The sequence below is a fragment of the Peromyscus maniculatus genome, chromosome 3 (assembly GCF_049852395.1).
Source record: "Peromyscus maniculatus bairdii isolate BWxNUB_F1_BW_parent chromosome 3, HU_Pman_BW_mat_3.1, whole genome shotgun sequence".
NCBI lineage: Eukaryota > Metazoa > Chordata > Mammalia > Rodentia > Cricetidae > Peromyscus > Peromyscus maniculatus.
In genome coordinates this window covers 168580206-168603001 of record NC_134854.1, presented here as the reverse complement: position 1 = coordinate 168603001, position 22796 = coordinate 168580206, and the positions used below count along the sequence as shown (strand labels likewise).

General features: G+C 43.2%; 1 protein-coding gene across 3 annotated transcripts in view; it reads right to left on the bottom strand.

Moving 5' to 3' along the window:
* The window catches only part of Far2 (fatty acyl-CoA reductase 2), a 123164-nt gene that overhangs the window by 51373 nt on the left and 48995 nt on the right, over positions 1-22796 (bottom strand). The window contains exon 1 of one of the 3 annotated variants that reach the window (XM_076568355.1): positions 16800-16931. The exons of the other annotated variants lie outside the window; for them this stretch is intronic. The gene's annotated coding sequence lies outside the window, so the exon portion shown is untranslated. Of the gene's footprint in view, positions 1-16799; positions 16932-22796 lie in introns of those variants that run through there. 3 annotated transcript variants of the gene reach the window in all.

Here is a 22796-nt window from a genome sequence, read left to right as displayed (position 1 = left end):
GGTCTGTTTTATGTTTGTAGCTAGATTTTTGTTCAGTTGTCCTAAAACTTTTTCTGGTTATGCAGATCAAGTGAAATTTAGTAGCCATACCTCCTAATTCATTTATAAGAGCATCATGGGGAAGTGGATGGAGATATGGCTTAGTGGGTGGAAGCAAGTACTGCTCTTTCAAAGGACCTGAGCTTGGTTCCCAGCACCCACATTGGGCAGTTTAAAACTGCCTATATTGCCAGCTCCAGGGGTCCCTTTTCTGGCTCCTACCAGCAGCTGCACACATGTAGCAGACATTCACACAAATGTACACAGGAATACATCAATAAAGATAAAAATAAATCTTTTTAAAAGAGCATCCTGGAGATTAGCCAGGACCCCAGGTTCCTGGAAGTCAGGTTATTCTGATAGCAGCTTTGACCCTCTTGCCCCTGTGGTCACCACACCAACACTGTTGCCAGCATTGGGGTGACCACCAGCCCAGGGTCCAGCAGGAACAATCCCCACTGTCAGGTCTGCCCCCACAGCAGGAGCCGCCCACAGGGCTCCCAGGCACAAGTGGTTCCCTTTTCAGGCTTATTTCTGTGGCACAACTAAGTTCACATAATATCAATCCTACTTTCTGCAGACACATTTGCATATAAAGAATGACCCTCACACCTTTAGGGCTTAATTCTTGTTTTATGGCTTGATAGACGAAGGTAAAAACACATATGTAGAAGCTTTACAAATTTATTTTATTTTATGTGTGTGTGTATGTGTGTGCCTGAGTGTATACATATGCACCATTTGCATGCAGTGCCCATGAAGGTCAGAGAGGCCTCAGATTCTTTGGACCTGGAGTTATAGGTGGTTGTGAGCCTCTATGTGGGTGCTGGGAACAGAACCTGGGTCCTCTGCATTAGCAGTAAGAGCTCCTAATTGCTGAGCTTTCTCTCTCTAGCCTCAGGTGGGATCTATTTCTTTTCTATTTTTCTTAGTAGAATTGTTCATTATGGAAATAAATTTTATTTTAAGCTGTCTCTGCTTAAGTCACAACAAAATAAATCGAAGTGGAGCATAGACACTGGGAAGAATTTTTCCAGGAACTGGAAAACCTGATGTACTAACTGGCCACTAACCAGATCTCTAATCCTGATGCTGAGACTCAAGTGTCCCTGCTGTTCTATCGACCACAAAGAATGGTTTTAATAATCAAAGGAACAGCCAGGAGAATCAAATAAAGAAATAGAAGGGATCATTCCAAGTTGTCTAAGCAAGAGAGAATGATACCCTTCTTATTTTAGATATTGTATGTTGGGGATGAAATTGCAGCCTTGACTGTCTAGTAAAGCATGTGGAAAAGATTCTGTAATTTCCACTTTACTTTGTTAAACGATTTAATTGTTGAAGTGCATGTGCCTGTGTGTCCATATTCATGCATGTGTGGTGCCTTCTATGTGTATGTGTGCAGGTGTGTGTGTGTGTGTGTGTGTGTGTGTGTGTGTGTGTGTGTATGCATGCACGAGCATATGTGTGGTGCCTCCAGAGGCCAGAAGAGGATATTAAGTTCCTTGGTGCATACATCTGTATCTCAGCCTTTAATCATCCAAGGTTGACTAACAAAGCCATTGGTAGGTGTGAAATCTCATAACAAACCTTGATTAAAAGGATGTTGATTTAGGTTTATAATTCAGTCTACCAAAAAGATTATTGATTTATAGAATGTCACTGGAAAATTGCCAGACACTATACTCAAAAGGTCTTAGTGGTTCTGTCACAAGTATGTAGGTTGTCAGAATTGGTTAGTGACAAATATTAGATACAAATTTACTGTGTCTATCTCAGAGTGAAGTCACAGCATTCGTCTCTTCATGTCCTGACTGAGATTCCAGGACTTTGGCCATTGCCGCAACTATTCTTTGATTAACATGAGAAGTTGTATTTTTAAAAAGGCTACAACGAAAGTTAGTTGATTGAATGCAAAGGAATACCAATTGGTGAACTGGAAATCCATATTTCTTTTTTTCCCTTTTATTTTATTTTACAATACCATTCAGTTCTACATAACAGCCACAGATTCCCTTGTTCTCCCCCTTCTTGCCTCCCTCCCCTTCCCCCCAGCCCACCCCCAATTCCCACCTCCTCCAGGGCAAAGCCTCCCCCGAGGACTGAGATGGACCTGATAGACTCAGTCCAGGCAGGTCCAGTCCCCTCCTCCCAGATTGAGCCAAGCGTCCCTGCATAAGTCCCAGGTTTCAAACAGCCAACTCATGCAATGAGCACAGGACCTGGTACCACTGCCTAGATGCCTCCCAAACAGATCAAGCCAATCAACTGTCTCACCTATTCAGAGGGCCTGATCCAGTTGGGGGCCCCTCAGCCTTTGGTTCATAGTTCATGTGTTTCCATTCGTTTGGCTATTTGTCCCTGTGCTTTATCCAACCTTGGTTTCAAGAAATCCATATTTCTTAACATAAACTATTGAACACACCCTGTGCTAATGAACTGACAATCTCTCAGGAAACATCAGAAAATTACAAACATACTATTTGGAAATACACAGTTAGGTCTTGAGAAAGAACTAAGCTCTGAGTCAAAGCTAGAAATTTTCCTGTCAAAATTCCCTCCATGGGACCCCATTCCTTGCCAGAAAAGTGGCAAGCCACAGCAGCATCCATTCTTCTCTGAGAAGGCACAGTGAGTTCTATTGAGGAAATCAAGGAGGGCGTTGGCATCTGTCTTTAAGAAAAGGCACCTACAGATCTGGGGACATTTCTTCCCATTTGTATGGAGCTGCAGGTAGTGGCATTAGAACAAGAGAAGAAAAGTAAATGTCTCTTACAGAAAAGCAGATTAGTGAGAAGGGAGCCCATAGAGCTGCATGGGGAAACTTCCAGAGCTTCATGGTTTAACTTCCACAAAGGCTTTCCTTCCCTCGAGTATGTTATTTGGGTGTCTATCAACTTGATTTTAACTTTCTTTTATGATGATAATTAAGATAAACTCTGTGGTCACACTTTGCAGAGCAATGAACAGATTATAAAATGCACCTTTTCTGGATGGTTCCATGGGCAAGGATAGGGTTCTTTTCTTATTTAGTATTAGGGTCACTCTGGTACCATCTGACCCCTGTCACCCAGTGCTGAAGTCTTTGCGTGTTTACATGCTGATACCATTTAACAGTAATCTTGTTTTATATCTAGGGCAGGAGCCCATGTTTACTTAGTTGATTGAAAAATAAACAATTTGCTTTCTTTTTTATTTCTATTACCACACTTCAAGTGATACTTGAAGTATGAGGCTAAGATGCCTGCTTATCTTCTAAGGTCTGTCTCCCACAGGGAAGAGTCCACATATTCTGAGGGGAAATGGCAAATGTTATTTATACATATAATGATTTATAATATAGTCTCTCCCTCTCTCTCTATATATATATATATGTATATGGCACATATAACCATACAAAATATGAAAGTGTTAAGTTAATTGTTACTGCTCTGGCAGGAGGTAAGATATTCTAAAGAAAGATGCTGTGCCTCTCCCATTGCCTATTCTATTAGATATTCCACAGTCGAGTCAAGAATGACTTTTGGTCATTTCCTCACCCCTGAAATGTCACAGTTCTGGAACAACAATTCCGTGAAGTGCTATTGCAAATCCTTGACCAGTGAACAGGTAGGAAAATGAACGTGACTCACACTAGGATCCATATGAAATGGCACCAGATTTTCACATCAGATGATAACTATATTCAGTATTCAAAGGATCTCACAGAAATATATTTCAAGCTGGTTGGTTCATACAGCCATTTGGGGTGAGAAGGACACACAGACTGGAACAATAGCTTAATGGTCAAGAGCATTGCTGCTCTTCCAGAGGACCGGTTTGGTTCCTAGTAACCACACTGATTGGCTCACAACTAACTGTAACTCTAGTTCCAGGGGTTCTGACATTATCTTCTGGTTTTGCACAGAATCCTAGCCCCCATAAATACCTAGCTCTTTTAGCACTGAATTTTCCAGTCTACTGGCATCTACTTTGCTAGCTTGGGATTCCTTGCTTTTTCCCTTTGTTCACGGCCACACTTTATGCTGAGTTTACACACCATATGTCTTAACTATTATCCACTATTCCAAATACCTTCTTACACTTCTGCATTTTCAGTCACTTCTTTCTCAAATTTTTCATAGGACATACCACAAAAGAAGTAAAACTTCCTTTCTGGAGTTATGTTCAAGAGCTGTTAGGGTCAACACTTGGGCACTGGCAACCCTAATAAGCTAGGCGCATATATCCCCTCACTTGGTTAAAAGTTAAAAAGAAGCAAGAGTGGAAATCAGAGAAAGGGGATTCAGCCAGGCCACGCTTCGAAGAAAACAAAGAGAGATTCAGGGACCCCCTCTAGTCCATCTGTGGGGTCCTGACATGAAGTTTAGGTCTAAACAGAGGGCAGGAGGTATGCATAGCTAAGCAGTCCTGGTCAGGGTGTGGTCCTGCCCATCAGTCACTCATCACTAACTCAGCTCTGTCTTTCCTGTGAGATGGTCTGACAAGTTGTCAGCATGGTATGGACTTCCGTTCTGGGAGGAAGCCTTCTCTGGCTGTACCCACATTCCTGCCCTCCCCTTTCCTTCTCCCAGTGTAAGATTCCTGCCAATATTCCAGTTTCTCGGGGACCATTGTTTCTCCCAGTTTGGACAGTTCCTAGACATGCAGTGAACTGGATGGGAAATTTCAGTTTCCCTGAAGGAATTCAATAGCATTTTGCTGATGATAAGTGTACAATCCCAACTCTGGCATTGTAGGAAAAAAACTATGCTTGTATAATCTAAGCATTCTCTGCACACACACCGCCCCCCGCCAGGTCTTGGGACTGAACGTAGAGCCCCCTGTATGCTAAGCATGGGCCCTACCACTAAACTATATCCTGGCCTCCTTTTCCCTGTTAACTTTGAGATAGGGCCTCTCTAAGTTGCTCAGGCTTGACTTAAGTTATTCCATAGTTCACACAGTCCTTCTGCCTCAGGCTCCTGAAAACTTGGGATTATAGATGTATACTACCAAGCTCAGCTCATCTATCTATCTATCTTTGATTCAAACTCAGTCACTGACAGGAAAACATATGCCCCACCGACCCATTCTACATACTTGCAAAGACTGTGCTTCTCTCAACTGAGCACGTATCTTTCAGGGATACAACTGAGAGACTGAATAAACAAATGATAAAAATAACAACAAAACAGAACTTTGACCCACAACCTGCAGCAACATGCCTGAGAAACCACACCTTTATAACAAACAATCAGGAAGCTTGGCTGTCCTAAAACTGCAGGAAGCCAGACTGCTAACACTGGTGGTAACCCAGGAAGAAAAACAATAACTTCTGTAACACTTAGCTGCCAATTAGTAACGGACAGCTCTCCCAATGTTTGCCCCCATTTCCAGCTTAGCAGGAACCACAGAAGGCCCACAGCAGCCCCAGACAAGCACCCAGGCCCCTGCTTCTGCTTACCTGCCCCCAGGGCCATGGCAGGGTTTTCTTTTCCTACTGTTGCACCTTCCTGCTGCCTGCTTAGAGTCTGCTGAAAATCCAGTGAAGGGCGGTATGATGTGGAGGAATGGTGTGCACAGACTCGCATGGTACAGAGGATTCATGTGCACACACTTACTTGAGTTAGAAAGGTAAAGCTGCTTGTATGACATTGCACAGAGGTCAAGAATTACAAACTTTCAGAACATGAGCTTTCTGTTTCAGGGACACCTAGACTCCTATAGTTACTCTAAATTATCCAGTTCCAGCTAAAGGTCCCAAACCTCACTAGGAGAGGAAATGTCCACTGGGGTGGACTGCTAAGGTTCTGACTCGGCACATGAAGCCCATGATACCCCACAGCTGCCACCTTTAGCTGCTGCAGCCTACATTGACTGATTCAGTGATTTCTCTAGAGAGAAGTTAAAGAAGAAAATGGGGTGCTGGCTCAGGCTCTGCCACACACTCCAGGGCACTCAGTACACCCATCAGTCATTCCCTCTGGACAAGTCACTTACCAGAGCAGCTGAGGCATCTCCTGTGAAAGAAAGAATCAGGCCATGCCAGACCTGGGGCTGGATACACAAGGGGAAAAGGAGCTGTTTGCTTGGCCAGTGCATGCCTTGTTGTTTATTTCAAGTGTTGGTACCAGAAAGAAAGGAGAAAGGTTTTATGTTTTGTACAGCTTGTGGGAGAAGTATCTTGGAATACCACAAGAAAAGAAACATTGAGAGCATCACCAGGCTACCATAAAAATTGCAACCATCTCCAGTTGTGGAAATAGAAGACATGAGGGAATTGATCTTGGAAAACAAGAGAAGGAGGAACCCTTGATGTACAGAGTCCAAGTAAGATATATTTAAAATTTCCAAAAGTTATTCCCACATCTTTATGAGGAAGTCTCTGTAGCTTCCTATCAAATGTAAGACAGAAATTCTAATCGCAGCTACACAACACAGAGCACTCACACTGCATGGGTAGTCCACGGACACGGGGCAGAGCCACACGTATGCACGGTGGACTTAGCACATGCTTGGTGGCAAAGGCTCCTGTATGGGAAAAAGACCCAATCCAGTAAGGAATTCACCTCACACCCAGAGAAATAGAACTCCACTAGTTTGTAACCGGTCCTAGCTAGTGCTTAAGAGGGTCTGGCCTTGACCAGATCTCCCGCAGCTTACACAGGGTGAGAATCTTACATATGCTTTGATACAGAGGCAGTCTTTAGGTTCCCACCCCAAGTTAATTTTCTGTGCAACTTTGCAAATTCAAAGATGCAAAGGAATGGTGGTCTCAGTTATCTTAAGTAAATAACTTGCCCTCAAAGCAGCTGACAAAGGGTCACTTCTGATGGGAGGAAGCAGCTCTAGGGAGTGAATGTACAAAATAGCAAACTTCAGTAAACAAGCTCTAATTAAGTCAGAAGTGTAACTCCAATTCTTTATCTTCCTATATTATCCAGGCAAAACCTGTCAGTAAGCTACCCATCTTAAAGTTACGTCTGAATAGTGGTTGAGGTAGTGCCCTGAGCTTACTTTTTCTTCTTCAGTCACCTGAGTAGTGGGCCTGGACAAGCAAGAAGTGTAGACACATACACCTCACTGTGAAGTCAGAACCAGACTTTAAATAGACAGTGGGCAAAAAGGCGAATGTCCAAAGTCTCAAAACAGGATAGGTTCTCAAGAGAAGACATGCAAATGGCCAGAGACATAGGAACAAGTGGTCCAGCATCACTAGTCAGTAGAGAAATGGCAGTTATAATCCCAAGGTAGAACCCGAGTCCAGCAGAGAGCTATTGTGTAAATGCTACAATGACAGATGTTGGCAAGGATGTGGAAGAAAAGGATTGTGAGTCAAGACAGACACGTGGAAGGTGTTTATGGGTGCTCTTGGAAATATTAAAGTAGGATGATTGCATGATCCACCCAAAGGAAATGACGTCAGTGTGACAAAGTGGCTTCTTCACTCTGGCATTCTCTGAAGCAGCTCTCCCAACAGTCAGGAAATGGAAACAACCATTTGCCAATGAATACACAATGTAATGGTGGTATTACACACGAGGGAATATCATTGCACCTAAAAGGAACGAAATTCTCTCATTGCCATACTATAAGTGGAAATAGATACTATTACATGAAATAAATCAGGCACCAAAGGTGCATAGTCCCATGTTAGGCGAGAGCTAACAACAGTGAGAGGGTAAAGACATCACCAGACGCTCAGGAGACCGGGGAAAGTTGGGGTGTGGGGAGGTTGCTCAGTGGGTACCCAGGTGACGTCAGGCGCAGAAGCCCTGGGGTTCAGCTGCACAGTGGGTGACTGGCAGGCAACGGCCACAGACTCATCTCAAAAACGACAAGGGATTTGGAGAATTTCTGCCCCAAAGATCATCTGAAGAGATAAATATTTGACCAGCTTAAAAGCAGTATGTAGGGAAATATATGTATGAACATTACATGGTAAACTTTTATGATTTTTGTATGTCAGTTAAAAATTGAAATAATTAAGGCTGGAGAGTTGGCCCAGTGTGTCAAGTGCTGGCACTATAAGTGTGATGACCTGAACTCAGATCCTAAGCATCCTTGTAAAAAGTCAGGCACAGAGATGTAAACTCAGGGCTGGAAGAGGGGGAAGCAAGTTCTCCTAGAGTTTGTAGGCCAGCCAGTCCAGCTGGACCAGTGAGCTCCAGGTTCAGCAAGAGTGCCTTTCTAAAAAATAATGGTGAAGAGTGACTAGGAACAAACCTGAAGTCAGCCTTCAGCCTTCATATAAGCATGCACACACAAATAAACATGTATATGTGTATACACCACATACACAGAATTAAATAATTACAGACAGTGGCATTTCTAGCACTTTAAATAAATACATATTTTAGACTCATGATATTTTAATTATCATTTAAAAAATATTTATCATGTGTATGAGTGTTCTGCCTGCATGTATGTATTTGTACCATAAGTGTGCAGTGCCCTCAGAAGCCAGAGAGGGCACTGGATCCCCTGGAACTGGAGTTACAGACAGTTGTGAGCTGCTGTGTGTATGCAGGGACTTGAACCTGGGTCCTCTGCAAGAGCAGCCAGTGCTCCTAACTCCTGAGCCATCTCTCCAGCCCTGTTACCTTTCCAACAGTGCAAAGTTAATAAGCATCATACTTAGCTTCACCCCAGAGAGGAGCAAGGGCACCTGAAGGTAAAGGAAGAAGCCATCTCTGAGGAACAGGTTATTCTCATGGAAAAACCTGGTGGTGGATGAAGTGGCTGGACACAGAAGACAAAATTTTAATTGAAATAGTCCTCGTTCTGTGGTGTACGCACTCTCTGCTACCTCATACCTTCCAGAATACATTTCTGTCAGTGGGAGTCTTGAGAAACAGGGTGGGTCTGTCATGGAAGTGGACAAGAAAGCAGCAGAGAGAGGAAGAAGCCCAGGGAAGCAGAATTCAGAGGGAGACGACACCTCCAGAATCCTCAGAAATATGGGGAAAAATCCTTCGCAGAACATATGAAGTGGGTCTGGCCTATGTTGGGTGAATATCGGAGGAAGCCTGCATCCAAGCTTGCTATGCTGCTGAAACTTTCTGTGTGTCTCGTGTCCTGTGAGACGAGAGAGCTCTGACAAAGACAGTTTAAGGGTGAAAAGGTCTACTTCTGTTCCCAGTTCTGGGCTACAGGCCATCAAAGCAGGGAAGTCACAGCAGGAGAAAGCTGAGGGAGTTGGTCACATGGCATCCACAACCCGGGGACAAAGAGGGATGAATGCATGCACGTGTGCACAAGCTCTGCTAGCTTTGTCCACTTTAAATGGTCCAGTGTTCCTTGCCTAGGGAAAGGAGCCACCCATAACCAAGTCTGTGATCATCAATCAAGGTAATCAAGGTAGTGTCTCCCAGGCATGTCCAGGGACCTGTTCTCCCTGGTGATTCCACCTTCAGTCAACTTGACAGTGAACAGTAACATCATAGCTCGGTATGATGGCAGAAATACATTATTTTAAACTACTTCAAAGACTTTCTTAAGGGAAGTCCTCTGATAGACAGACAGTGACTTTGGGTGCAGTCTGGAGTCATTGTGTCAATTTGTGGTAAGCTTTACCTTGCTACTGCTTTTGTGTTGGCACAAATACCAACCCAGCAGAAAGGCAGATAACCTATCACTGCATCCACAAAAGCAGTCTTTACCCTGGTAGTTGCAGATCACACTTCCAATTAGAAGGTAGTGTCTCAATAGCTTCCTTGCTTAGTTCAGGGCAGACTTTGTGGCTATTGTTTATTGAGACAAGATCTCTACCAGTCTAGGCTGGCTTTAAACTCACTCTGTAGCTCAGAATGACTCTGAGCTTCTGGATTTCCTGCCTCCACAGCGTGTGCACCTCCACAGTCAGTTTAGATCATGCTAGGTATCCAATCCAAGGTTCCTGGGCACACTCAGCAAGCACTCGACTAACTGAGCTAGTCCGCAGCTCCATCATGGTGAACTTAACAGAACTTTTCTCTTGTGTTTAGAGCTCTTCAGGTGTTCTCAGACCCAAAGGAAATGTTGATTGCACTTGTAAGCACAGAAGTAAACCTTTATGGTGTAAATGCACTAAGACAAGGCAGCAAAGAGGTTTCTTTCCATGTGATCAGAGAAGATCCAACTTTGAAAGTAACAGTCTGGCTTCAGTTTAATGTGGCTGGCGTTTTCTTGCTCTAATTATCCTGTCTCAGAATGTTAGGCATTTCTAATTTGTAGTTCCCAAACCAGAAACTAAAACCTAAGTGATCAGCAGAACCAGAATCTCTGCTTTTCCTACCTATGTCCCAGTTATCTGGCTCAGGATACACTTTGGTGCTTCAAGAAATTGAGGACAGTTCTTTTGAATGTTATACAATGTCACCGTCATAAGGCAGACCTGTCCCACAAGCCATGCCCTCCGCTAGAAGCCTGATTCCCCCAGGAAGGCCTCTTCCTTTTTAACATAGCCTAGAATTTGCTGCAATTTTTGAGAAACAGTATTATTGGCCAGTGGTGCTTTTTCACCTGACAAGAAATGTTGCATTACTTCATTTGCTCCCTTCACACCCACATCTCCCCAGAGGCCCTCCCGAAGCATGATGCTTCCTAGACAGAGCACTCCCAAAATGCTAACGGCTGTTGGAAGCTCTGGAGTGGTTTTCCGGTTCATTTCGGGAGAAAAGAAGCTAACTACTGGAAAACTCACTTTCTATTGGCCTATCTTCTTGCCGTAGCCCAGTAATAGCTTTCAAGTGAAGGAATGTGAGAAAATGGCAAGGCTATGTAAGAGAACCCTTCCAGGACACAGAGTGCTGCAACTGTGCCTTCCCAGTGTGTTCCAGTGCATATATGATGGGATTTTCTAACAGGCACGTGAAAAACTCCAGCCATTGTTTGCAATGTCATCTCTGTGACTCAGAGTCTTTGTTTCCATTCTGCCTGCTCCTGTTGTCTGGCTTCCCTGAAAACATCTTTCCCAGGTCTTGTGGACCGTGGCCACTCATCCAGGCATTCATTTGAGGGGCAGTTATGGAAGGCCCTTACACAGCAGACACCGGGCAGTGAGAGTGAGGGGAGCATGACTGATTTCTGCTGTGTGAGGTGAGCAAAGGCTGCTGTGAGGACCTTCTGGGGCAATACAAGCACAGCACTCGGAACAATGCTGGCAGCTGAGTGAGAGCTTGTGTGAAGGTTGTTGTTAGTGCTGCTGCACTCACTCACGCCAGGGGAAGCACATACTCAGCTTATTGCGGTGAAATATACCAGTATGTGAAGAGCGACTGGCATACAAGACAACTCATTGAGAGAGATGGTGAATAACTATAGCGGATAGGCAGGGCTGTGCAGACCCTGTGTGGGGGGAGCAATTCATGGAGGCGTCCCCAAAGTAGAGTGCGTAATTGTGTTTGGAAGGGTAAGAGGTAACAGTTGTGACTGGGTCATGTCATGAAGAGATGAACTGGCTTGGAGGCTAGGTGTGCCCTTGAAAGGAATAAGGAAGGGCAGTAACATGAGCATGTGTGAAATTTAGAAAGCTGGTTAAGTTATAAATAGTAAAAAGAGTGGGTCAGACAGGTAGAAAATGGAGACAGAGACTAAAAGGAGAACATGGCCATCACAGAGCAGAGAGGCAAGAAAGTGTGGTATGGGAGCTGGGTAAGCAGGTGAGTAGCCCGGGGAGGCTGGCTGCTTTCTGCCTAAGGAACTTGGATTAAAAGAAAAATAGAGGTTGGGGTGTGTTCCAGTTGGCAAAGGCTTGATCCCCAACACCACGTAAACCTGGTGTGGTGCCAAACGATGGGCTCAAATCACTACATTCAGGAGGCAGAGGCAGGAGGATCACTGTGAGTTCAAAGCCAGCCTGGTCTATATGGTGAGTTTCAGATCAGTTAGGGCTACAGAGTGAGACCTGTTACCTGTTGAAAGGAAAAGAGAGAGAGAGAGAGAGAGAGAGAGAGAGAGAGAGAGAGAGAGAGAGAGAGAGAGAGAGAAAGTTCCAAATCTTACCTCCTGAGCTTTTGTATGAATCAAATAAATACTAGGCTCATTCTGGAAATTCACCTCTTGTCTTTGTTCTTTTTTCCTTCATCAGAAGACCAAAAAGCAAATTCTACAGTTCATGATGGCTGAAGAGTGTATGAATTAGTCTGCCATGGTCAAATAAGCCAAAGCTAGTTTATCACATGGCACATGGGTTCTAGAACTTACTCTTTTATAGGATGGGAAATGCTTCCAGAAATAGTCTGTATCTGGAGGGGTGATTTAGTGGTTAAAGCATGAGCTATACATACATGAAGACTAGAGACTGTATCTCCAAAAACCCACATAAATTCCTGATGGCTCTGCTGGCCCATCTGTAATCCAAGCTTAGGAGATGGAGATGGGGACCCCTGGGACAAGCTGGCTAGCCAGACTAACCACATCACCCAGAACTTGGTTTGATTGTGAGACCTTAATGAGGAGGGAGAATTGCTGTGGGATGTTCTGTATGTCCTGTGGGAGCCCATTCTCGGGTTCCTCCTGGCTTTACCCAGCAGGTCCGCATAGAGGATGATTAGGACCATAGGCCTAAGTGCAGGTGTCTGAGATGGTCTGCATTTGGCTGTGCTGGGGGATGGTCTGTATGTCAAGTTGCTCTGATTGGTCAATAAATAAAACCTGACTGGCCATTGCTAGGCAGGAAGTATAGGCAGGACTAACAGAGAGGAGAAATAAAAGAACAGGAAGGCAGAAGGAGTCACTGCCTGGAGCCGCCTGCCAGGACAAGCATGCAGCATGTGAAAATGCTGGTAAGCCATGAGCCACGTGGCAGGGTATAGATATGTAGAAATGGATTAATTTAAGCTATAAGAACAGTTAGTAAGAAGCCCGCCACGGCCATACAGTTTGAAGCAATAAAAGTCTCTGTTTACTTGATTGGGTCTGAGTGGCTGTGGGACTGGTGGGTGACAAAGATTTGTCCTGACTGTGGGCAAGGCAGGAAAACTCTAGCTACAGAGAATGATGGATAGTTCTTAATATCAGCCTCTGGTCTCCACGTATATACATACCTACACACATGTGCCCCCACACATTTCTACACACACACACACACACACACACACACACACACACACACAGGAAAAATAAAAACAAGCACTGTTGATCTACCCACAAAGAAAGTCAAACTGTAACTACAGACAATATCACAGAGTACCTGTACATGGAGGGGGAAAAAATCTGTGCATTTTCTGTCCCTTTCTTTTATGGTTTTCATTCTAGTACTGAATGCTGATAGAGACATCTCTGCAGTGATATTAGTAACTGTTAAAGATGATGTGAGATGAATCATTATAAAAATAATCATTTTATAGCAGGTTGTAAAACTTGAAATCATAACTTACTTGAAATTTAGATCTTCAAAGTAGATGCAAAGCTGAGAATTCTATTTCCCAGAAGATATTACCCCAATATTTTAAGATTTAAAAAATCCTTTCATTTTGTTTGTTTCATGGAGATTGGACAAGCAACAGCAAAGGCAGGTGTGAGATTATGACACTATTTTTGCTGAGAAGGTAATAATTTACTTAATATATCTTATTATATATGGTATAACAATAATATATTTTCTTACTAATAACTGTAAGTTTTGAAAAAGATCTACTTAAAAAATGGAAGTGGGGCAAGTGTGAGAGTTGCTGAGATGGTCCAGTGGTCAAGGTCTCCTGTTGCCTCAGAAGCCTAGCACCCTGAGTTCAATCCTTGGAACCTTGTGAAGGTAAAAAAAGAGTATCAACTCTACCAAGTTGTCCTCTGTCACATGTGCATGGCATACACACAGACATAAATAATGTAATAAAAATGGTTTTTTAAAGAAGCTAATTATTTTTGACTTTAGCAAAGTGTACCAATTGTGCTCATTAGTTTTTATTATCAACTTGATACAACCCTAAGTCACCTGGGAAGAAGAAATCTCAGGTGAGGCATTGCCTGGATCAGGTTGGCCTGCGGCCATATCTATGAGAGGTTGTCCTGACTGATGGCTGATGATTGATGATTGATGAGGGATGGCCCAGCCCACTGCGCATGGTACAATCCCTAGGTAGTGGGTTTGGGCTGTGTAAGAAAGCTTAGCTGAGCAAGAACCAGACAGCAAGCCAAAAAACAGAGTTTGTCCATGGTTCTGCTTCATGTTCCTGCCATGGCTTCCTCAGTCGTGGACTGTGGTCCTTAGTATAAGCCAAGGAAACCCTTCATCTCCTAAGTTGCTTTTGTCAGAGTGTTTTATCCCTGCAACATGAAGTGAACCAGGACAATAAGGTGTATGTGGGTTTTGGATATTATTCTGTTCTAGTTTTAAGTCTACAGCAGGACAGATTTTAATTGTTGTGGGAAACTAAGTGCAACATTACAATTCCTTGAGTGGGGTGATGCTCACATCCTACTTAGCCAAGTGAATGCTGTTAGGACATTTCCTTGGCTAATAAAACCTATTTTTTTTTAAAAAAAGGATTGATTGGTAGACAAAAACTGTAAAGAAAAAACAAAAAGTTGTAACACTGCTAGAGAGAAGTTGTTAGAAAAAGGATGGTACAGAAAGCCTGGGGAAAATGCTGTAAATACGAGGAATATCCAGTCCATTGATGAGAAAGCTGCACTGTGTGGTAGAGGAAGACACTCACTGCTGATCTCTGGCCTCTGTGCAGCTCACATATGCCCCCCTCTTCTCTCCCTTCTCCCTACTCTCCTCTCTTTCTCACAGGAAGTTTAACGGAAGAAGGTTTCCAGAGTCTATGTTACTAAATTAATGAAAGCACAGAGGTTTTGACTAGATTTTTGGAATAAGGCATCAGATTATTCTTTCTCCCAGTTCTCCTTCTGTGAGTCAAAAGAACTATATAATAAAATCAGAGTGACATCTAATTTCTCAGTGCAAATATCTTCCCAAAAATGAAATAATAAGGGCAGTTGCAATGGCTGAGCTCTTGCTATGGTATACGCAATGTCTCCTACACCATGGCATCATCGTCTTATACAATCCTTGCAGTAACTTCAGGAGGTGGCAGCAGACACTGCTCATCCCAGAGGGCTAAGGACCTTGTGTAAGTCAGCGGAGAGAGCAGGGCGAAGGGTGTGAACTTTCACCTCCATGCATGGTTAGTCAGTTTGGAAATGAAAGAAACCATAGTTGCTTTTGGAATTGGAGCAAAATAAGGACTGAAGTTACCTGAAGGTACATTAAAATGACATTGATTGAGCAAAGCTGTGGGTTGAGGGACTGCCAGGGCTGTTGCTAACTTCTGACAATGGATTTCTGCATCAGCATTTGTTTTGATATCTTACTGGGTCATTAGAAAGGCCAGGGATCTCCATGGATTCTGACTACATCCCCTGCCTTGAGACAGACTCCCATAAGAAACAGTACTGTTGAGAGCCCAGTGACCTTCACCCAGGTTTCAAATTGAATAAAGATTCATATTAATTACTTAGAACATTATGTAATTGGTGCTATCCTGCAAATTAATCTTTGATCAAAAGCACCCCCCCCCAATTCTAGTGTTTGCAGTGGCAGCTTAGACAATTTTGTGCCAGCCCCTTGCTAATATATCTACAGACCATCCTGTTTTAGTCCTATAACAACCCTTGAGGCAGGCATCGTCTGTACAGGTGAAGGAACTCAGGCAACGAAGCTGACCAATGACTGGCCACACTCCAGTTGTCCCATATGGTCAAACATCTTTCATTTCACAATGCCAATTCTTCTCTGCAGTTTAAACCCAGGACAGACTTTTAAGATTACTAATTACTGAGGCCGGGCGGTGGTGGCGCATGCCTTTAATCCCAGCACTCGGGAGGCAGAGCCAGGTGGATCTCTGTGAGTTCGAGGCCAGCCTGGACTACCAAGTGAGTTCCAGGAAAGGCACAAAGCTACACAGAGAAACCCTGTCTCGAAAAACAAAACAAAAACAAAACAAAAAAAAAGATTACTAATTACTGTTGAGTTTATTCAGTTACCACGGTGGTATGTATAGAACTCAGGCATGTCCTACAGAGAGGTGGGATGGCTTATAAGTGAAATTTCTATGAAATGGAAGTCTGTTCTGATTTCCCCATACCCACCAGAGTAAGAGCAACCAGCCTTTGAGTACTTTGAACTTGATTAATTAATAAGAAAAGACAAAAAAATCCATTGTCAGATACAAGCTGGAATGTATAATCTGTACTTTGGATATGAAAACTAAGTTCTGACCTTTAATTGATTTTTTTTCTAGGCAAATTTAATAAAATGATCAAATGAAATTGAAATATCATATTCTTCCCTGGAGCTCTTAAGATCTCTTCTTTAATCTATGTTTAAATCCCATATGAAAACCCTCAGACTCTAAATGTGCCCCAGATGTGCCAAAAGGAAGCCTTGGTAGCACACATTTTCTCATGGCAGAACTGCATTTCATAGTCTGGAGCCAACAGCTTTCCTGTCCTCTAGGAACCCCTCCCTATTAGCGCAGCAACATATAGGCATAGCAAACCTTTCCAGTTTGGTTTTAATTCAAATGCTTAACCTTCGAGCAATCAATTGGCTTAGACTTCACAGCACACGGTGAACCAAGCATTCATTTTCAACAAGTGGAGAGCACGGTGGAGTGCTCCATCTGTTACACAGAAAATTAGTCAGTGAGGTCTGCTGTGCTATGGTGGAGAGCCAGGAAATGTGCAAATGAGAGGAAGACACCGGTGTCCTTTCCTCCACTCAGCTTATCACATCTACAAGTCTGACCGTAGCAACCTCGAGCCTCCACATGTGCTGAGGTCTCTCTTACCTTTCTGTCCTTTTTCCTCCTCTGGCTTTGTGCTGAGACCAGAAGGTGAGAATAAGGCTGAATAGGAAATGTGACAGAATTGAATTCACCTCCAAAGAGCAGAGAGCCTCTCACAGCATCCCAGGAGCAGCAGCTTTCACCACAAGGCTCCAGAAGAATGGCTCATTGCACCATTATATCCCCTGCCTGAGGTCCAGCTCTCCCCCAGCTGAGCTTGGAAGGCTCTGTGGGCTGGGCTTCCCATGGACACCTGCAATCCTCTCTCTATTGTGACACACAGACAGTGCCTTCTGGTCCTAGTGTTGCTATTGCGGCCTTCAGCACACCCAGGTTTGAGAAACAGAGTCTTCATATCTTTTTAGAGATCAGAACAGAATATAAGTCATCTTATGAATTCAACCAACCAGTCATTCAGTTAATTAAAAAGGGGGCTGATAACCTGCCCTCTATCAAATACCACATTGGACTTTGTAGATAAGGAATTCAAAATGTGCCAAAATATATAGACACCTACACTTGCAGGCCACCCCATTTCCCTTTACTCTTCCCTTCCATGTCCTGTGTGTTTTTCACAGAGTCCTGCTGGCACTACTAAGAGTCCTCTCAATCAATATGATCTTAGGTTTCAGTCACATCCTGCTCTGTTGTGATCGGGTAATTTTGGACAAGCTTTGTAATAGTTGTGTGTTTCAGCTCTCTGTAATCCTGAAGTGAAAATAATATATAGTCCTTCTATCCAAAGACTCTGGGAAGATTAAAGAGGTCAATTTCTATAAATGGTTTGGGACAGGGGGCAGCAAATGATTAGTATGATATCAGTATTTAAGCATGTTTGCCATCCACTGGAGTTCAGATGTCCTAAGTCTCCTTTGGACAATTGTGTGTGTGTGTGTGTGTGTGTGTGTGTGTGAGAGAGAGAGAGAGAGAGAGAGAGAGAGAGAGACTCTGCTAAAAGATCTCATTCAGAGGTGTCAGCTGGTGACAGCCATCTATAATAGCATATGAATAAAAAAGGAATCTTATATTCATCAGTTTAAATTTATTTATTTAATTCATTTATTTATTTGAGACAGGGTCTCAGTATTTAGCCCTCACTGGCCTGGAACTCATTATGTAGATAAGCCTGGCCTTGAACTCACAGAGATCAACCCTGCTCCTTGCCTCCTGGCTATTCCAGACTTTAAAACCTTAGTGCACTGCCTCCTGCATTCTTTGTGTGAATGTGTGCATGCAGGTGCACCTGTGTTCGCAGGAGCGTCTAAAGTCTGTGGAGGCCAGAGGTAAACGTTGGCTCTTATTTACCAGGAGCTTCTCAGCTTGATTTTTGAGACAATTTCTCTTCATGGCCTGGAACTCACTGTTGAGGCTAGGCTGGCGGGCCAGCAAGCTTCAGTGCTCTCTTGTCTCTGCTTTTCCAGGGCTGGGATCACAGCATACGCTACCATGCTTAGATGTTTATCCTGGGTTCTGGGAATGGAATTCAGGTCCTGGCGATTTACACAGCTAATGCTTTGCAAGTGAGCCTCAGGAGTGGGTGAATCTTCAAAGACTCTGCCCTTGACCATGTTTCAGTGAGGGTCCTCTGAACGTAGTCTCAGCAACAAATGTTGCTAGGCACTCTTGACATCTAAAGAGGTTCATTTTCCCACATCATGCTTGTTGATATCTCAATCAGCTCCCTTTTATTAACCTTCCATTTCCTCCCTTCTGCCTCCAAATACTCACTTGTCTTTATTTTTATATGAACTTGAATTCACTCTCACCTATTGTTAATAGTCTTGAATAAAGACTGAACAAGTATTAGAATAATTCCTCTTTAGTAATCAAAAAGTCAAAATATCAGTGTGCCTGAAATAAGATTGGTTCTCTACACAGGGCAATGGGAAAACTGACTAGGGGGGTTTATGATGTTCAGACAGGTTTTCTTTGGAGGGTCACGGAGGGAAGAGTGGCAGAGGACAACAGCCAGCACAGGGATGTAGAGTATCCCAAGCATTCATCTGCAGCTGTGTTTCTCATAGAAGATAAAAGGGCTTGGAGACAGAGCAGGCACTCAAAGCCGGCCTCGGCTATATAGCAGATTTAAGACCCGTACTACATGAGGCTTTGTCTCAAACATAAAATAATAACAGTTTTATGATTGATTCAGGTTGACCCTAGGCTGAGCTTGTTTTCTAATACTATTGGTAAATGTAATGAGCTCTCTCTCTCCATCCTCTATCTCCCCCATCCCTCAACATCATGCCCAGAATAGGGAGAAAAAACTGTGAATTGTATTGTTTTGAAGGAAATCAATTGCCTTAAACAATTTTTTAATTTGTGAAGAAAACAACTACATGAGGGAGTTAAATTGCATTTCAGCTCAGCTTGAAATATCTGTTAGAGGAGAAGGAATTGTAAGGAATAATGGTCTTTGTGTTTTTCCATTTGAAAATGATACCTTTGTGTCCAGAATACTTCAGATTCTAAGAATCATAGTTAGAAGGTGGGGTGGGGGAGAGAAGATAGGGGTGGAGAGAGAGAGAGAAAGAGAGAGAGAGAGAGAGAGAGTGTGTGTGTGTGTGTGTGTGTGTGTGTGTGAGAGAGAGAGAGAGAGAGAGAGAGAGAGAGAGAGAGAGAAGATGAGAGAGAGAATATCAATGAATAGAAAAATGTGGATTTACATTAATCACTGTAAAATATTTTCCTTTGGGTCATTTAGTATTTCAATTGGTAAGACACTGCTTTCCTGAAAGAAGTACTTGTAATTGGGCATGGAGCTTAGAAAGTTCTCCATACCAATGTCAAGTCATCAGTTGTATCAGAAGAGACAGAGCAAACACTTGGGAAGAGCTTCATTCCCATCACAACAAACTGAATCCTCCTCTGTGCATAAGGACACTTAGCCCAGGCTTGCTGAACTTCAGTGTATGGGAAGAGACCAGCCTGACCATCATCTGCACTTGCTGCTCTCCGGCTGTGTCTGACAAAAGCTTGGGTGTCAGCCTCAGCAGAGTTTAGGCCTGTGTAAGACGCAGGAATTACCATGACCTCTGAGTGTCCTACTCACTGTTACACACCCCTCTCTTCTCTCTCTCCTCTCTCTCTCTCTCTCTCTCTCTCTCTCTCTCTCTCTCTCTCTCTCTCTCTCTCTCTCTCTCTCTCTCTCTCTGTGTGTGCATGCGCGCGTGCGCGTGTGCGCGCGTGCGCGCGCACGCATATGCATACAGGAGCCTGTACCCATGCATTCATATGTAGAAACCAGAGGTGGAATTTGTGTGTCTTCCTAGATTTCTCTCCATCTTTTTGAGACAGGGTCTCTCACTGAAACTGGAGCTCACCAATGGGCTGGGTTAGCTTGCTAGAGAGCTCTTGTCTCCCCAGTGCTGGGATTAAAGGCGCATCCTTCCAAGACCAGCTTTTTACATACATGCTGGGGATCTGAATTCAGGTCTTCATGCTTGTGCAGCAAACACTTTTCCTGCTGGGAGGCTTCCAAGCCCCTCACTCCAATATTCTTTTGATTTGCAGTACATACTTAAGCACTAAGAGAAAAGAGCTGTTTCTAAATCTGACATGAATGCTTCTTTTAATTTGATTTTTCTGAAAGGAAAAGCTTTCTGTGTCTGAATTGTAAGAAATAGTAAAGGCTTTAGAAGAAAAGAAAACAAAAGAGGCCATTACTGTTCTCTGCACTGTCTTTGAGAATGCAGGAGCTGGTCCATGACTAGCTTCAAGTCCAGGGAAGAACCAACTCAACCATGACTCCTAAAGGGGTAAATTGCCATGATTTTTAATTGTTTAATTGTTTCTCTTATTTTCTTTCTAGTCTGTTCAGAGTTACAATATCAATGTAAATTACTACTGGAAAAGCATTGCCACATTAGTGGTATGAGTGAGCTAATCTATATCATTGTTAAGATCCTGAGGTGTAGTGGGATCCAAGGTTCCTGTTCTCACAGAGCATGGGTTCTACTGGAGTTACCCTGTTTTGTAATTTTTTTTTCAGCTGTGCTGTTTAAATAATAGTAGTTTCTCCTTATAGAAAAGTATGAAGGAAACAAATGCTTCCTACAGCAGATACTTCTGATGATGGAGGTCCATTTTTCCAGAGTCTAGATGAGAGTTTAATAGATTAACTTTATTTAAAATCAGGATGATTTTAAAGCAGTGTTTAAAGGTATCATTACATCATCTGGTGATTTCTATTGTTTCTAAGGAGAATTCACACATTATCCCTACAATGGCTTTCCTGAGTATAATCTTTTCATTCTTAAGCTTCATTTAAAGATTTCTCTCTTTATATTTGTTTTCTAGCCATGTTCTAGGTCCTTTTCTTTACACTGGTTGGCTTTGACTAAGATGCGTTAGCAGGTAAATTGACATTTTAAAAATCAATCTTGTCACATTCTTAGTGGCATCTATTCAAATATTTCTTCTTCCCTGTCTCGTTTCCACTCCTCACTTCCCCACTGCAAGACTTCAAGTTAGAATAGCTCTGCATTTGCTTCTTGAGTCTCATTCAGTTTCATGTTTTATTCCTTTCTCCCTCATTCCTCCGTTTGGATAATTTCTGTTGGCATTAGCTTATCTTTGGCTTTACACACCCCCTTCTTCTTCTGTGATGGCGCACTTTTAAGTCTACCTTTGTTTTGGAGATTTGTCATCAGTCTACAGAACTCGTTCTCTGAATTCTTAATTCTCTTTCTCTATTTGAGTCCTGCACTTTAAATCATTTTTGTTTCATTCCCCTTAATTTCTTTAACATTTTTCAGCACTGATTTTTTAAAAGCCTGCCTATGAATTTTATCATTTGAGTCTTTTATAAGCTACTTCTTTTGACTCATTAAAAACTAACCCTGAACACTGGTGAACTGTCTCCACAGGCGAAGGTGCCTGGCACCAAGCCTGATGACTTGAGTCAACTCCCAGGAATCATGGAGTGGAAGGAGAGTATCGACTCCCACACGTTCCTTCTGACCTCCACACGTGCACTATGGCATGAACATGGATGTCCACACACACACATCCATTACCACCCCCACGGTACAGACAAGTAAATAAATGTAATTTAAAAAACAAAACTACTGAAATGCTGAAAAGCAAGCAAACTCCCCAAATCACAGAACCTGGGTGCTATGGAGAGAGTCTAAGGCTTGCCGAACACTATTTGTGTGCTGGAGCATGGTGTTGAAAAGAACTGTGGAGACCGAACAGTAGACATGCTTTTGCCAGAGATGGCAGTGCTGTTCTCTTCTGCTAGACAGCTAGCAAGAGATTATTCACATCAACCCAGTTAGGACGTTCGTTGTTATTTTCATACTTTTGAGACAGGGTCTCACTCTGTAAGCCAGATTGGCCTTGAACACTGTAGCTCGGGCTAACACTGACTTACTGCAATTCTCTTACCTCAGCGTATAGAGTCCTGGGATTTCAAGTCTGGGCCCCCTTACCTGGTTGCCAAGAAAGAGCTGAGCTGCACCGCGGCAGGGGATCCTTCAGTAAGTTTAACTGCTGTCTGGTTTGAGCATCTTCAGTAGTAAATCTGTGTGCTGTGGGCTCCTGCCTCCAGGATGGCTTTGGACGTTAGGTACTTGAGCCAGTGGACACCCTTCTGTCCCTGTCTAGCCACATCTGCAGCACATCTGCTGCCTCCTCTGTGTGTACCCAAGGTTGCTGCTTACTAGTGTATTCCTTTCTCACTTCTGGGTTTTCAGTCTAGATTGTTCTCATTAATGCTTTGTAAAAATGTTTTGAAGTGTCCATTTCCCCCACACTCATTTAGCCAGAACGTTACAGTCCCTTCCACTTTAACACATGGCAGATAGGGGTCAACTAACTGCTCTCCACTGTCCTTCCTGCAGGCTACTGGAACTATCGAGAGTAGTTCACGTTGTACAGAAGCTAGCTCTGTGAGTCTTGGGTAGGGCTAGCTTTCCTGTGTTATGTGAGTTTAAGTCATTTGGAATCATGGTAGGAGAATACCAGCTTTCCATGCTTGTGTGTTTTAAGAACTAA